Genomic DNA, 17,827 nt, shown 5'->3' with positions numbered 1-17,827 from the left:
CGACGCTCCCGAACCCGCAAAGGCCTCGACAAGCGATCGAGCGCTGGGGGATCCACCACCTTAGGAGGCACCCCAGCTCCCAGAAGACGCAAGCCTCATCAACACGCCTACCCTCGTCGAGCACCCGGTATACTTTGTCAGCACAGTGTTACGGGAGGCAAGAGCACGGTACCCCATGCCTCAGAAGCTCCTGCTTGCGCTCCCGGTGGCCTCACGAAAGCTGCGACACTACTTTCAAGGCCACCCTTCAAAGTCGTCTCGGCCTACCCATTGGAGAGGGTTCTCAGGAGCCCCAACTCTGCTGGAAGGGTCGCGGAGTGGAACATCGAGTTGCAAGCATTCCAGTTGGAGTTCAACATTGATGACCCACAAGTATAGGGGATCTATCGTAGTCCTTTCGATAAGTAAGAGTGTCAAACCCAACGACGAGTAGAAGGACATGGTAAGCGGTTTCCAGCAAGGTATTCTCTGCAAGTACTGAAACAAGTGGTAATAGATAGTTTTGTGATAGGATAATTTGTAACGAGCAACAAGTAACAAAAGTAAATAAAGTGCAGCAAGGTGGGTCAATCCTTTTTGTAGAAGGACAAGCCTGGAAAAACTCTTATATAGAGAAAAGCGCTCCTGAGGACACATGGGAATATCATCAAGCTAGTTTTCATCACGTTCGTATGATTCGCGTTCGGTACTTTGATAATTTTTTATGTGGGTGGACCGGTGCTTGGGTACTGTCCTTACTTGGACAAGCATCCCACTTATGATTAACCTCTATTGGAAGCATCCGCAACTACAACAAAAGTATTAAGGTAAACCTAACCATAGCATGAAACATATGGATCCAAATCAGCCCCTTACGAAGCAATGCAGAAACTAGGGTTTAAACTTTTGTCACTCTAGCAACCCATCATCTACTTATTACTTCCCAATGCCTTCCTCTAGGCCCAAATAATGGTGAAGTGTCATGTAGTCGGCATTCACATAACACCACTAGAGGAGAGACAACATACATCTCATCAAAATATCGAACGAATACCAAATTCACATGACTACTAATAGCAAGACTTCTCCCATGTCCTCAGGAACAAACGTAACTACTCACAAAGCATATTCATGTTCATAATCAGAGGGGTATTAATATGCATATAGGATCTGAACATATGATCTTCCACCAAATAAACCAACTAGCATCAACTACAAGGAGTAATTAACACTACTAGCAACCTACTAGCACCAATCCCGGACTTGAAGACAAGAATTGGATACAAGGGATGAACTAGGGTTTTGAGAGGAGATGGTGCTGATGAAGATGTTGATGGAGATTGCCCTCTCGCGATGAGAGGAGCGTTGGTGATGACGATGATTTCCCCCTCCTGGAGGGAAGTTTTCCCGGCAGAACAGCTCTGTCGGAGCCCTAGATTGGATCCGCCTCGTGGCGGCGGAGTTTCGTCCGAGAAGATGGCTTATGGTTTTTTCCTCATCGAAAGACTCCATAAAGCAGAAGATGGACATCAGAGGGCCACCAGGGGGCCCATGAGGTAGGGCGCGCCCCCACCCTCGTGGGCAGGGTGTGCCCCTGGTGAACTTCTTGCGCTCAGTATTTTATATATATATATATATATATATATATATATTCTGAAAACGTCTTCCGTGAAGTTTCAGGACTTTTGGAGCTGTGCAGAATAGGTCTCTAATATTTGCTCCTTTTCCAGCCCAGAATCCCAGCTGCCGGCATTCTCCCTCTTTATGTAAACCTTGTAAAATAAGAGAGAATAGGCATAAGTATTGTGACATAATGTGTAATAACAGCCCATAATGCAATAAATATCGATATAAAAGCATGATGCAAAATGGACATATCAAGCACTACCAGGGTCATCAAGGGAGCCACACTCGCTGATTTCATGGCAGAATGGAGAGACGCCCCGGCGCTTGAAGTAGGCGAAGATCGGCCCGTCTCACCGGGAAGTGAGGCGCCTGACGGCTGGGTCATGTATTTCTATGGTGCCTTCTCACACTAGGGCGCGGGGGCTGGAGCGGTGCTCATCTCACCCACTCAGGACAAGCTCTACTACGCCGTGCGACTCTGCTTTCAGTAGGGCGAGAAGGTCTCCAACAACATCGCAGAATACGAAGGCTTCATAGCTGGCCTGAAAGCTGCGGCAGCTCTCGGGGTGAAGCGCCTCACCGTTAGGGGTGACTCGCAGCTCCTCATCAACTTCTCCAACAAGGTGTACGAGCCGAAGGACGAGCACATGGAAGCATACCCTCATCATCAAGGCATTCCATAGCGGATTCTACTGGCCTATGGCGCTAAATGACGCGGTTGAGCTGGTGAAGTCCTGCGAGGCCTGTCAATTCCACGCCAAGCAGATCGATCAGCCAGCTCAGGGCCTCCAGACCATTTCACTCTCGTGGCCATTCGTAGTGTGGGGGCTAGGTATCCTGGGCCCATTCCCTCGGGCACCTGGGGGCTATCGATACCAATATGTTGCCATCGACAAGTTCACTAAGTGGGCGGAGGTTGAAGCCGTCCGCACCATCCCAGCTGGCTCTGCGGTCAAGTTCATCAAGGGCCTCATGAGCCATTTTGGGGTCCCCAACCGCATCATCACCGATAATGGCTCGTAGTTCACTAGTAATCTCTTCAAGTCATATTGTGCTAACCTTGGAACGCAGATCTGCTACGCTTCGGTAGCGCACCCCAGGAGCAATGGCCAGGCCGAACGTGCCAACGTGGAGGTCCTGAGAGGCCTCAAGACCAGGACCTTCAGGAAGAAGCTCGAGGCCTACGGTAGGGGCTGGCACGATGAGCTCCAGTCCGTGCTGTGGTACATCCGCACCACCGCCACCAAGCCGACGGGCGAGACCCCGTTCTTCCTTGTCTACGGAGTAGAAGCAGTCCTCCCTCATGAGGTCAGACATTGCTGCGCACGGGTTCTGGCATTTGATGAAACGCAACAGGATGCCGGGCGGGGGATGGACCTCGTGCTAGGGGAGGAACGTCGCCGTGAAGCTGCACTACGGGTAGCAAGATACCAGCAGGCGCTGTGGCGGTACCACTGTCGCAGCGTCCGCTCTAGAACGCTCGAGGTGGGTGACCTCGTCCTGAGGCAGGTCCTCTCCAGGGAAGGGCTGCCTAAGCTCTCACCCATGTGGGAGGGCCCGTTCAAGGTCGTCCATGTCTCCAGGCCTGGAGACACAAGATGGGGTACCCATCCAGAACGCTTGGAACATTCAGCACCTTCAGAAATTCTACCCCTGGAGAAAGACAAGCGCCTGTGAAGAAGGCCCGACGCCTGTGAAGAAAGGCCCAGCGCCTGTGAAGAAGGCCCAGCGCCTATGAAGATCGCCGCCCGTGACACTCTCACGTAATAATGAGTTGGGTTGTACACGCCCCGGAGTCTCAGGAGTGCCGCCCTTGGGCCTCGGGGGCTCCCTCCCAAGTCTTACTGGAAGCACTTAGCTCTGCGCTGGTCAGAAGACGTCGAAGACTAGACTAGGTGCCAGACGCGGCTTTTCATTTGCTTTCCGAAGTTGGCTCGTCCCTCTTTAATTGAAAATTGCTTTCTGGTGTCTCTTGCTGGTCTCGTCCTTTCACTTTCTGCCCTATTTTTGCCTTCATTTCTTTGGTCGGCCTGTACTCTCTCGCGCGTTCCTCGCGAGGGAGCTGAACAGGTACCTTCATGAGCTTCCTTCTTCAGTTTTTTGCGAGGTACCCTCGTTCGAGACCGCAAGCTGGCGCACCTCTGTCTCAATCCGTGCCCCTCAGGTACCGCGATGTGAAGCGCTGGGTAAAGGCCAGGGCGCCTGTGACCAAGCCTCAGGTGAATGATAAACCTCTTGATGAATTTTTTTTGCAGCTCCTAAGCGCCTACCAGGCCAAGGAGGCCTCGGCAGGCACCAGGAAGCAAGCGCCTCATGAGGAGGAGGCTATCTCGAGCAAGTCAAGCTAAGTTATCCCTACATAAAACGACGATGTTGCGACACAGCACAGGAACGACAAACACAACATAATGATTAAGATCATAGTTCGATACACGCCCCTCCGGGGCCCATTCTGGTTTCTTCCTGATGCAGGAAGAAAATGAAGAACAAAATAAAAGCAGTGCGTGCCCCTACAACGATCCGCTAGGGTGGGCTCTTGGCGTCATCCAGAGCTCAGCCAAACCCCTCCCCGCGCTTCACGGAGACGCGGTGACGAGATGACCCACTGCCGCCTTCGAAGCGGGCGCGGTGGCTGGTCGTAACTGCCACTGCTGGAGTTGTCGGTGGAGGAAGAGCCGCCATAGCTGGACAAGATGTGGTCGGCCCCAAGGGCAGGTTCACCCTCATCCTCATCACGACCATCGCCAAGGCCAAGCACCTCCTCACTGTCATTGACACCAGGGCAGCACCCGGCGCGGTGACCATCTTCCCCAAACACCCTCACGTAGAGGGTCGTGTCACCGTCATACTTGAAATGGAGGGTGCACTGCCTGCCCAGGCAGCGCGCGCGGGCAAACGTCTGCCAGCCATGGGCCAGGGCTATGTTGCCTGCTATGGAGACCCCGACCGCGACCCAGGAAGCCCTGCTGCAGCAGCCGTCCGCCTGCAGCCAGAACTCGCTTTGACCCGAGGCTGGCAGTTCGTCGATGAAGAAACACGGGAACTGAAGCCAGTTGTCGGCCGGGTTCTCCGACTAGACGACGAACTCCGGCAGCACCTTCGCTGAGTGGAAGCGTGGCCGGGGAGGCCGCGCAACCATGGCGCGTCTCCCTTCATCGACAGGACAACCATGACCGGAGCGACCCCTGCCACGCGAAGCGGCGCCACCACGACTGCGCGGGCCGCGACGGGGGTAGCGGTGTGCTTGCAGGGACGGCCACGTCCACGCTTGGGCACCAGAGAGCCGGGCCCCTCGCGAGGGGCCTTCCCTTTATCCGCGGCGGAGAACCTCTTCGACAGCGTCATTGGTGTCGCAACTGGCGATGGAGAAAAGGGGGAGAAGCGAGCGGAATGGGAAGAGATGGGCGACGGGGGCTCTTCCCCCTCCTCATTTATAGCAGAAGAAGGCCAACCAGCGCCCCCCACGATCACAGGTAATGATGGTTTTTTCCTGCATGTAGCAGAGACTCGTCAAATTGATCAGTTGTCGAGGCGACGTGGGGAAGCGGAGACGCCCACGTCCAACCAACCTCCACGCGTCGACCAAGGCCGCAGGATTGGGGCCCGCGGCGCTCCGCACTTGCCCCTTGGCTTCGCCTCGAAGCTAATCCCAAGCGTGCCTTGGGCTCAGGGGCTACTGTTGGTGTTCTAGGAACGGGGCTACTGTTGGCGACGGGGTGGCTCTGCGAGCGGGCCCGTACGGCCCATCTTCACCAACAAGCTTTCAAGACCCTCGCGAGGGGCCAAGCCTCGCAAGGAGGACGACACAAGGCCTCCTCAAGAGCGGCCTCACAATACCTCCTCAGGAGCGGCCTCACCAGGCTGGCTCGTGAGGGGTGAAAGTTCAAGGCAAGGCAAACCTCACGAGTTTCCAGTGACGTAAGCCATGACGACCAAGGCCAGGCGGGTGCAAGCGCGCACAATATCCTTGTTTCCTCTTTGGTGCTAGGGAAGCAAGCGCAGGCGCGGAGTACCGAGGCATCAAGCAAAGGTTTCCATATCAGTGTAATAAGACCAACACCAGCAGGACGGTAAGACGGAGGTCACCATGGAGCTCAAGACGGCGTCACCACCAGAGCCTTTTGCAGGCGAAGACTGCTTTTGTCAGGATAAGTTGTACTAGCTGTCCCCTTTCAAATTGGCCGTTGTTGGCTCCCTTCCCTTTCAATATTTGGGGAGAGGACCAGAGCCTCTATAAATTGGACTAGCCACCACCATAGCTAGGGATCGGATGGATCGAGAGAGACCAAAACTACCACAAGTTCACCGAGCACAAGAACACCTCTCCTCATGGAGGCTCTTCTTCCCCTCGTACTGTTCATCCGCAGCCCAAGAGGCAATCCACTACCACCACACTGGAGTAGGGTATTACACCACAACGGTGGCCCGAACCAGTATAAATCTTGTGCCCTTTGTGTTGCGAGTTCATCGAGTTAGCCCGTAAGATCTTAGCAAAGTTAGGACGTGGAACGGTAGGGGGAGATCTTCGCGCGCACCCCAATGTTCGAACCTTGAGGGTTTTGCCGGAACCCGTGATCCGACACACATGTCATGCTCTCGAAGGCAGAGAGGCGGTGGGGCCGAGAGGGGTGAGCCGCGGGTCGGGGGGCGTGTGGTGTCATGAGTTCGAGCGGCGTCATGGGAATTGCATGTGGCTGTGGTAGAAACTTGAGGGGTGATGCTCGCCGCATTTCAGCTGGCCCACATGTCATGCACACAATGGCAGAGGGGTGGTGCGGCCGAGAGGGGTGAGGCGCATGTCGGGGGACGTGGTGCCGTGGGTTGGAGCAGCATCGTGGGAATCGCGAGTGGCAGCGTATGAAATGTGATGGCCGCCGTAGTTCAAATTCCATGGACAAGATGTCATGTCTACTGACACATGCACTGCATACCGATCACTAGAAGGAGTAGTCGAGAAAGCTAGGCGGATAAATAGTCAAGCGGGCCTACGCTGCTACTTATTCGAAAGACATGCAACCGTCAAAATAGTAGTTCATCTATATCAATATACACAGAGAGGAAATATTTTTTTACAATAGAGGAAATAGTTCATCCATCCATAATGCCCTGTTGCTGGTGCAACTTCTTCTTCTTATTCTCATTTTCTATGGGAGACGGCTTCGCAACAATCTCTTTGGACCTTGCAGCTATTTCAAAACTCACACGGGCGTCGAGGGCAGCATATTTTATCTGCTCGTACGTCAAGGGATAATTCTCCCATCCATACGACCTTAATGCCAGCATCTCATCACCCTTCCAAAGATTTTTACCGAGCACAAAATTTGCTACGTTGAATAGGGATGGTGTCTGTTTATCACAATCTTCTACAGGAATTTTGATTCTGGTTTGTAGGTCAGCGATGCTTTTCAAATCAAGGTTGTACGGTGCCAACTTCTGTTTGTCCCCTTCGATAGCTGCCGCACAGAAGTATATATCCTCCCGAGACAAGAAATCATGGAGCTCACCTGGTATGGAGGGCGCGTGTATGATGTGGTACACCAAAACATCATCTTTGAGGCACAGCTGAAGGATGGTGGCGCGTTGGATCTTCCCAGTGGCACGCTCCATGTACTCTGCATCAAGACCGATGACCTTCATCTCTACCTTTTGGAGGGAGTTGGATACATTGTTCATCCACTTCCGAACAACCCTTGGGTGATCGGTGACGGTGGCAACTATGATCAACGAGCCTTCGACGAGGACATGTTGGACACTAAAAACCTGCATCTGGATCTCTTTCGCCATTTGGAACCACTGGAACGGAGGGCTATGGTTTGGAGAATTAGGGTTAGATGGCTAGTCTAACTAAAGAAGATGATTACTTAAAGGGGCTTTAGAATTACTCCAGGAGTATGCGAAGAGGTTAAAACAATGTGATTGCAGTGGGGTTTGGATGCAAATGAAAATGAAGGAGAGGTGAAGAAGCCAAGGAAAATCAGTTCTCGATGGAGAAGTAAATGGGAGAAGTGGCCTGCAGGCAGTTGATTAGACGGCTAGGCAGACAAAACGAAAATGCTATGCAGGTAGACTAAGGAGTTGTACATGTCCATGTACGTGCCCATCCTTCTAGCGATAGATGTGCCACTGGCTAGTTGAGGTCACTCTTTCGAATCACTGTGGCGAGATATTTTATGATTCCTTTTTATTTTAGCACCCCTCCTAATAGGTGGGACCTATGCAAACAGATATAAAAAATGTGTCATAGATGGTTCAGGTAGATATTGGCACATGCATGGGAGACACAACATTCTCTGGTTAAGGAATATGTGGTTATCCTCAAAAAAGAAAAAAAACCTTCTTCGCGCTTCTGCATGCACGAGAATTTGGTTCTGCTCGCAATATGGATGATACCTGGAGGATGAAGTGAACCCAGAGGCATGCTAGCACGGGAGACCTATTTTCTCTATACAGTACTACTCCGTATGTTCCTACTAGTAGTAGTACAACTATGGTACACTTGATGGTCAAAATATTATTCATCCGGTCCTCACAGTGAAGTGACAAGACCCTGCACCCGAGGTCACACTAGTCCAGGCGGTGTGTTCGGGTTACCAAAGTCAGCCTCACCTTGTGCACTATGCATTCACTATCATTGTCGCTGTATAGCATGCCTCGCCTCATCTCCCTCTCCCCTAGCACCACTCCATCTCCATCTCCGTCTCACCGGAGATCCTGAGGTCACCCTTCATCATCTCACTGTGCCCCGGCGTACCCTCGCCTCTCTCGCCTCCCCAAGTACCACTATTCCCTCGCTAGCTGCTCCAGCACCGAGAGCCTTCTCCCCCGTAAATCAAGCCCCCCAAACCCCACATTCCAAACTCCACCATGGCCGAATGGCAACCGTGCATCATCCATATGAGTCGTGATTGGAGCAATCTCCCCAGTGACATCCTCGACCTCTATTGTTCGTGTATGGATATGTTGAGCGCCATGCTGCTGGCTACAAGCTCGAGAGACATGCACATGACCATCGCTGAAGCGAGGCCTAAGCTTTTCAAGACACCCTGCTTGCTGCTATCTGGTCTTGCGAGATTTTCTTACCATGATACGGAGGCATACATGATGCCCCTCGACTTGAATCCGACCTCCATTAGCCGAAACTTCTTTACAGGTATGTAGTGGGTCACCGTACATCATTTCCCTCGACTTTGATCCGATCACCATCGCCCAAAACTTCTTGGCGGGTATGTACAGGTTCGGCATGGACTCCCACTGGATGGCTGCCGTCAGAGAAGACAGGAAAAAGTTGGTGCTCGTGAACTTCCAGACCTCCCATGAGATTATCCTTCCCCCTTTGGATTATATAGAGCTTTACCATCACGGTCCAAGTCATCTAGATTACCACATTAGTTGGACGGACCTTGTCTTGCAAAATATTGTAATCTGCCAAGTGCCCACACGAGATGCGGATTACACGGACTTCAAGCTAATTGCATTGTTCGACCTTGAACTCGCCTATCTTTCCGCTGGTGCCTTCTTTAGTTGGAGACAACTCACATCGCAGTGGATCGTCAAAGATGATACACACTTGTGTGATGCTATTGAACACAATGCCATCATCTACGCGATTGACAAAGTAGATGGCACCATGTATTGCTGGGACAATGCGTGTAAGTTGTTTCCATCTGATATTAACGATAACGCCATGACACTGTTTAAACTTTTTGTGATGATTGGCATGTCGGGGGAAACGACACCTACGGGATCACGAGGAATCCCTTTTTGCTACGGTTAGGGGGCGCGGGGCTGTGGAAAGAGCGGGATTGAGAGATTAACGCGGGGGGGGGGGGGGGGGGATAATCCATATTCGGGCTGCAAGTGCTGCGTAATACCCTAATCCTGCTAGTTCCTGTTGATCTTGTGTTCTTGGACTAGCTATAAGACGTGCAGGGTCCAAAAAATCTGAATCCTCTCTCAATACGCCGCGGGCCTCCTTTTATAGTCAAAGGGGATGCCAAAGTGGCACACAGAAGATGGAAAGCTATACAGTAGTCGAGTCTATCTCTTGGCACCATAGGACAAATGCATTTAATGCACTGCTAACGTGCCCTCCTTGCTTTATTGGGGATGGTAAGGAAGCTCGTCCCAGCTGTCGCTGCCTCACCTGGCTTCGACGTGCGTCCGAACTGGCGAGGCGTGTAGCACCATGCTGGCCGGCTGCTGAGTTGGTGCGGTGGCACAGTCTTCACGAAGATCTGCATGCCACCACGCAGGTGCTTGCCGAGTCGGCCTAGAGGCCGCACGTTACCATGCAAGCGCATGCCTAGCTAGTGGGCTGGCAGCTGCATGGGAATGGCGGTGAGGTCTTGGCAGATGTGGGCCTGGCTGCGACCTCATGGATATTTTCGGAAAGAGTCTTGCCGGGGCCCCGACAAGGGTCTTGCCGTGGCATCGTGGTCGTCCCCGGCAAGGGTCTTCCCGGGGGTCTCGTGGGTATCCTTGGCAAGGATCTTGCCGAGGATCGTCGTCTTCTGGTCATCATCTAGTCTTGTGTGCTTCTGGTCTCCACAAAGATGCCACCATGGAGGTGCCTCCCGAGCCTCGGTATCAAAGTGGTTGATGGTGTTGGAACTCTTGGGCTCAAGGGGGGCGGCTGTGCTAGTGTCGGGCAAGTTGCCTTGCCGGGGTTGCGGAGGCCGCCCCGGCAAGGGCTTTGCTGGGAGAGTCCACCTCGCCCCTCCGCTCTTCGTGTTTCTGGTTTGGCATTGTTCTGGTGGTCTTGTGGCTTCGCTTCCTTCCTCTTCCCCGCTAGGTGTGTCCGTAGGCGCGGCTCCAACTGCCCACGCACAAGTAAAGGGGTAAAAAATAGGACCCCTCCTTTTGTGCACTGACAGGAGCCCCCGGGCCTGGGCCATACATAAGCGTGACACGTTGTTGGGCTAGGCCCAAAACGTGCGTGGGCATGCGGGGCCGGGTTGAACTGCAGTAACACCCTCCCCTGTCGCACTTCCCCATGACCCGCGTTGAATGCGCGATGTGGGGGTCGTGCGTGATGTGGGGGTCATGCGTGTGGCGGTTGCTGCCCTCATGCGTCACATCATAGTAAATGGTAAAGAGGTGGCCCACGCCTTCCCCATAAAAGGGAGGAAAACGCAGGGGCGCGGCTCATTTAATAGGTGGACTCTGGTCGCGGCCTTCAAGGTGCCCGCGCCCCATGGTCACGGGGTGGAATGCGGTCGCTTCAGTCGCCCTCTTGATTCCAGTTCACTTGCCACATCTCCTTCATGCCCCGAGGAGGGTAGGTGGTGGACGCGGAGGGCACAAGCCATAATGTGGAGGTGGGAAACTGGGTCGTCGCTGATTGGAGCAGCGGGCCGGTCCCGATTCCCTGCGCCCCTTGGCGGCCGGATTGGGCGGCCGAGCCTCGGCCCCGCCCCTTTATAAGAAGAAAGGGAGAGGGACGGCGTCCTTTGGTCCTTCAGCGCTCATATCCTCCGCCTCGACTCCTTTCTTCCCTTCATCATGGCGAGAGGGCGTGCTGGTGCTCCGATGGCGGTGATGAGGGCTCCGCTCGACAGTGTGCCCTTCCTTCCCAAGAGCTCGTGGCAGCGGAACCCGTCGCGAGAGGAAGAGGGAGGAGGCGAGGCTGAGGCCGCCGTGGCGCTCCGGGAGGAGGAGGATGTGGCAGCGCACCGGCTTCGCCACCGCCTGCGGACCCTCCTCCAATGAAGGGCCATGTCCGAGACCAGCCCCACAAGTTCTACATCAGGCTGCGCGGGCCAGTGTGCGGCCGTCTTCGTCTCCCCACTCCATTTGCTCGAGAGATGGAGCTTGACCCGCCTCAGTCCTTGAGGCTGCACATGAGGGGCTGCGGGAATGGCAGCATGCGGGTCGACATCGACTTCCCAGTCCCTCATGTTATGTATCTCCACCGTGGGTGGAAGACCTTCGCCCGTGCCCATAGCCTGTCCGAGGGGCTCGTCCTCCAATTCAAATTGATCGAGGATGGCCTACTCTCCGTCAAGGTCTTCAGGCTCTTGGGAACTCGCTTGAGGTGTTATGCGGAGAGCTCTTCTGACGGGGAACCCTACTCCTTGAGCGAGAGTGATGAGGAGGACAGCGATAGCGACGACGATGGCGTCAAGCGGGAGGACGTCGACTCTGACTCTGACTGACCGCGCCGCCCCCCTCCCTTGGTCCTGCGCTCGGCCGAGGGTTTTCCTCATCAAGCCCTCCATCGGTGCGTTCCCCTCCGCTTCCTTTTTGCCTTCACTGCAGCACCTGGGAGGAAAAGGGCAAGAACGAAGATCACAGGGAACCTATCTTTCTCCTTAAATTGTAGGCACTTGCCAAATCTTAATTTCTATATAATGTAATCTCTCGAGCCCATTCTTGTATCCTGTAACCTTTGTACTTGCATCAGCATATTAATGAAAAAGTCTAGTCATGCCAGTAACTCGTGCACGTGTACATTCGTGCGGAGGTGAAATGCCTTCTTAGTGTAAATAAACATGTCCTTCTGGCAAGCCACCTTGCCGGCGCCCCTCGCGCCTGCCGAAGAATCACATCTGCCGGGTTATAGACAAAGGGCCCAGCCCCCCGTCCACCTCTTTTTGACAAGTGTCACCACGACAATTGTAACCGAAGCAGCGTTCGAGTCAGAAATGGGAGCCCTCGAGTCCTTAAAGACGAGTGGCGAGGTTTTCTAATGCACAAGTCATAGGTTATGAATACGAATGGGCAAGAGGTAAACTTTATCTGTTTGGTTTGCCAGGGATCACCGTGCCAGGCGGTCTTCTCAACTTCTTGCCGGAGCCGGGTCCTTTGCGGGATCGCGCCTCTTTGCCGTGACCGGAAAGAAATGAGGACAAAAGCACAGAACCTTGGTGGTTCACTAACATTTACTGGAATCAAAAAGCAGTACAGTACCCTGGACAAGCATGCATATACGTATATACACAAACATGGAAATCGACATGAAACTATACATAATAAGGGATTCCTTTTCCCTGACTGCGCACAGGGTCTGCGCCTGGCTCTGTACATAGGGTTACATGCGTCTGCGTCAAGGCTAGTACGAAATAGGGGTTGCGGGGCTCCCGGCAACCGCGCCTTAGGGGTAAAACTTGCGAAGATGTTCACTATGCCAGGAGTTGCTCACCAGAATGCCATCTTCGGTCTCTAGGAAGATTGTGCCAGGCCCGGTGACTCGTATTACCCGATAAGGGCCTTCCCACTTCGGCGTCAACTTGTTTGGATTCTTGGGGGATTGGATCCGCCAAAGAACAAGGTCTCCTTGCTCAAGGCTTCGGGCGTAAACCTTGTGTGTATGATAGCGGCGCAAGGCTTGCTGATAATGAGCGGCTCGCACAGCAGCCCGAAGACGATCTTCCTCAAGGAGCATCGCATCATCTTGGCGCAACTGCTCTTGCTCAAACTCATCATAAGCGAGCACTCGAGGTGACCCATATATGAGTTCAGTGGGGAGAACTACTTCTGCCCCGTATACCAGGGCAAAGGGTGTCTAGCCAGTGGCTCGATTTGGTGTCGTCCTAATTGACCAAAGAACCGTTGGCAACTCATCAATCCAGCGCCTTCCACACTTGTGTAGCTTGTCAAAAGTCCTAGTCTTCAGGCCCCGCAGCACTTCTGCATTCGCCCTCTCAGCCTGGCCGTTACTTCTAGGATGGGCAACAGAAGCAAAACAGACCTTGCTGCCGAGGTCTTGAATGTACTACATGAAGGTGCGGCTCGTGAACTGCGTGCCGTTGCCGGTGATGACTCTGTTCGGCACACTGAAACGGTAGACTAGTCCCTTGAAGAACTTGATGGCTGACTGTGTTGTTATCTTTCTCACTAGCTCCACTTCCGACCACTTTGTGAACTTGTCGATCGCGACGTACAAGTCCTCAAAGCCCCCGGTAGCACGGGGAAAGGGGCCCAGTATGTCGAGCCCCCAGACCGAAAATGGCCAGGAAAGAGGGATTGTCTGAAGAGCTTGGGTGGGTTGATGAAGCTTCTTTGAATGGAACTGGCACGCTTCACACTTGGTTACTAGCACAGTTGCATCCTGGAGGGTAGTGAGCTAGAAGAAACCTTGCCGGAACGGTTTGCCGGCAAGAGCCCTTGACCCTATGTGGGAGCCACACATGCCTCCTTGTATCTCTGCCAACAGCCTCCGTCCATCCTCTCAAGGAATGCACTTCAATTTCACACCGTTCGGTCTTCTCCTATAGAGGCCATCATCCACGAGCTGGTACATGCTGGACCGATGGGCTACTTTCTCTGCTTCTTCCTGCTCCTTGGGGAGCTCTCCTGTTTGGTGGAAACGGATGGTGGCCTGTGCCCACGCCGGAGCCTGGGGCTTGACGGCAAGGACTAAAGGCTCATCTTCGGCCGTAAGGGAAGCTGCTTCTATGGCCAGGGCGTGAGGCCCTGCCGAGGATTGCTGCCCTCCGGCAAGCTTGGGACTCCTGGCAACGTCCTTGCCGACGGCTCCTGGGAGCTCAGCGGGAAAGTACTAGCCGGGGCTTGCCTTCCTTCATTTGTTCTGTCCTGCTAATGGTTCAACGGATGGGTGAGTTAGCTGAAGCACAAAGGTACCTGGTTCCACAAGCAACTTGAGGGCAGCACGCTTTGACAGGTCATCGGCAATGCCGTTCTCCGCTTGGGGAACATGCTCTGCTTGCAATCCGTCGAAGCGCTCTTCCAAATTCCTCACTTCAGCCACATAGGCCTCCATCAACGGGCTCTGGTAGTCCTTGTTTACTTGCTTGATGACGAGTTGCGAATCACCTCTGATGATGAACTTTCTGATTCCAAGGTCTGTCGTGATCCTGAGACCGGCCAACAACCCCTCGTACTCCACCGTGTTGTTCGTCGATTTTTCCTGGGGAAAGTGCATCTGGATTACGTACTTGAGGCGGTCTCGGTGGGCGCGACGAGCAATACGCCGGCACCAGAACCTTGGAGTGAGAAAGCTCCATCAAAGTACATAATCCACTCACTGCTCGTCTCCTTGCCGGGAAGGGTGGTCTCTTGAATCTCCTCGTCGGGCGTTGCGGTCCATTCTGCTATGAACTCTGCCAGGGCTCGACTCTTGATTGTTCAAGTACTTTCAAACATGAGGCCAAAGTTCGACAGCTCCAACGCCCACTCCACAATCCTCCGAGTCGCATCTGGGTTGTGCAAGATTCGCTGCAACGGGAGGCGCGTGACGACGGTGATCTCATGTGCTTGGAAATAGTGGCGCAGCTTTCTCGAGGCCACGAGGAGGCTGAAAAGTAACTTCTTCATACCAGAATATGTTGACCTAGCCCCCTGCAAGAGGGAACTAACAAAATAGACTGGGTGCTGCACCATCTTCTTTTGTCCTACTTTGCTCATCTGCTCAGACTCTGCCTTGCCAAGTTCGGGTCTCGCCGGGGGTTCTGTCTTGCCGGTGTCAGACCCTGCCGGGGATGGCCCCGTCCTGCCACCCAATGGCTCTGCTACTACTGCTGACTCTTCCTCAAGTTCCCTCTGCGCCACCAGCGTGGCACTGACCACTTGATTCATTGCTACCAAGTATAGCAACAACGGCTCTTACGGCTTGGGCGCTACTAGTATCGACGTGGAGGAGAGATACCTCTTCAAATCTTGTAGTGTGGCCTCTGCCTCCGGAGTCCACTTTACCGGACCCGCCTTTTTCAAAACTTTGAAAAAGTGGAGGGCGCGCTCAGCAGATTTGAAGATGAATCTACTCAAGGCGGCAATGCAGCCGGCGAGCCTACAGACATCTTTGACCCGCTTCGGTGCTTCAATCTGCTCGATTGCCTTGATCTTGTTGGGATTTGCTTCAATTCCGCGCTGAGACACAAAGAACCCAAGAAGTTTGCTGAATGGGACACCGAACACGCACTTCTCTGGGTTGAGTTTGAGGTTGATCTTACGCAGATTTGCAAATGTTTCTTCTAGGTCTTGTACGAGCCAGGCCCTGTCCTTGGTTTTGACCACTATATCATCCATATAGGCTTCCATATTTCTATGTAGTTGGGGCTCAAAACCAATTTGGACCACTCGGGAAAACGTCGAACTAGCGCTCTTCAACTCGAAAGGCATCAATACAAAACAGTACGTACCACATGGGATGATGAACGCGGTCTTCTCTTCGTCTTCTTTCATCATGAAGATATGGGGGTATCCTGAATAGGCGTCGAGGAATGACAGCTGGTCACACCCGATAGTGGAGTCTACAATCTGGTTGATGCGTGGCAAGGAGAAAGGATCCTTTGGACAAGCTTTATTGATATCTATGTAATCAATACATAGCCTCCACTTCCCATTTGCCTTACGCACCACCACCGGATTGGCCAACCACGTGGGGTGGAGTACTCCTTTAAGTAGGCCTGCCGCCTCCAACTTCCTGATCTCTTCTATGATGAACTCTTGTTGCTTCAAAGCTTGCTTCCTGATCTTTTGCTTGATGGGCCGCGCATGAGGACAGACAGCAAGGTGTGCTCCGGGGAACGCTGGGGATGTCGGATGCTTGCCATGAAAACACATCGACATTCGCCCACAGGAAGGCGACGAGCGCACTTTCCTATTTGCTGTCGAGGGTGGAGCTTATGGTGAAAGCCCCGCCCGTGTCGTCCTCCTTGACGGACACCTTCTTGGTTTCTGGTGGTGCAGCTTTGGACTTCTTGCTCTTGCCGGCGGAGCTCTCTGGCACGTCCTCAACGGGAGCGCAGCACTCTGAAGAGGTGCACTTGTCAGAGTGGGTGCAAGAGGTCTCGCCGGAAGAGGTCTTGTCGGAAGGGGTCTTGCCGACCCTCTTCTTTCCTGGAGCTTCAGCGACAGGGGTAAGTGTCTTTGCGACAGTTGCTGCAACTGCCTCTCGGTAAACTTGATCGGCGCAGATGAGAGCATCTTTCTTGTCGAAGGGGATGGTGATGATGGTCAGTGGCCCTGGCATCTTTAACATGTTGTAGGCGTAGTGGGACGCCGCCATGAACTTGGCCAGTGTTGGGTGGCCAAGGATCCCATTGTATGGTAAGGGGATCTTGGCGACATCGAAGACGATCTTCTCCGTCGTATAGTTCAGCCCGCCACCAAACGTAACGGGCAACATGATTTTACCTTTAGGATGGCTCCTTCCCGGGTTGACCCCTTCAAACCTGCCCGTCTCTTCGAGGTCTCCATCAGGAATCTGTAGCTTCTTGATCACAGTGGGTGAGATCAAGTTCAGACCGGCCCCACCGTCAACCAGCACTTTCATCCCCTTGAGGTTGCGTATTATTGGCGAGACCAACAACGGTGAACACCCAACCGCAGTTGTGCGATCAGGGTGATCCTCGGTGTCAAAAATGATGGGTGTGCGGGACCACTTCAGGGTCTTCTGGGCATTGAACGACGACTCTGCCGCAGTGACCTCACGGGCCCACTGCTTCAGCTAGCGGTGTGAGGTGTGCAGCGAGGTGCCACCGTCAACCCACATGGCCTTTGTAGCCTTCTGGAACTCATGCTCGCCGGACTGGTCATCCTCGTCATGATCATCATCCTCCTTTTTCTTGTCGCGGCCCCGAGCGGGCCTCTCTCGTTGGTTATCTTTGCTGCGGCGACCCCCTTGGCCGCCACACTTCTTGCCGGATCCCTCAGCACCATCCTGACCTTTCTCCTTGTCTCGCCTTTCGTATTCAGCCTTCTGCTTTTCAACAAGCAGCTCAACTTGTCGGTAGTTCTCGAGGTCATGGCCCTTGGTGCGGTGGATCTTGTAGTACTACTTGTCGGAGCCTCCTAGCTTGCCGGTAGTCGCCAGGGCCAAGCAGGCGGCACACCCAGCAACCACCTTGTCGAGGTCGTCGGCCTTGGCCTTTTTGGCGGTGCCGAGCTCGCCGCATCCCTCAACAGCAAGCACAGTCTTGCCCTTGCCCTACCTGTTGCGATGTCGGCCCTTCTTTGTCGGGGCGGTAGTGTCTTTGTCTGTGGAGTCGGTTTCCGCACCGGTGTCCTCGCCGGGGTACTTCCTCCCCTCTTCAGCCCTAGCACATCTAGCGGCCAGAACATAAAGTTCGGCCACATCCATGACCTTGTTCATCACCAACTCCTCACGCATCTTGCGGTTGGGCACATTCTGATGGAATGCGCTGATAACTGCGGCGGGATGAACATCTGGGATGTTGTACTACACTCGGCTGAACCTTTGTATGTACTTGCGCAGGTTTTCTCCTTCTTTCTGGGGGATGATGTGCTAATCTCTTGCTTG

The sequence above is a fragment of the Triticum urartu genome, chromosome 6A (genome assembly GCF_056163025.1).
Source record: "Triticum urartu cultivar PI428250 chromosome 6A, HENAU_Tu73, whole genome shotgun sequence".
In the NCBI taxonomy this organism is placed as follows: Eukaryota; Viridiplantae; Streptophyta; class Magnoliopsida; order Poales; family Poaceae; genus Triticum; species Triticum urartu.
Note: the sequence above shows the minus strand (reverse complement) of the source record.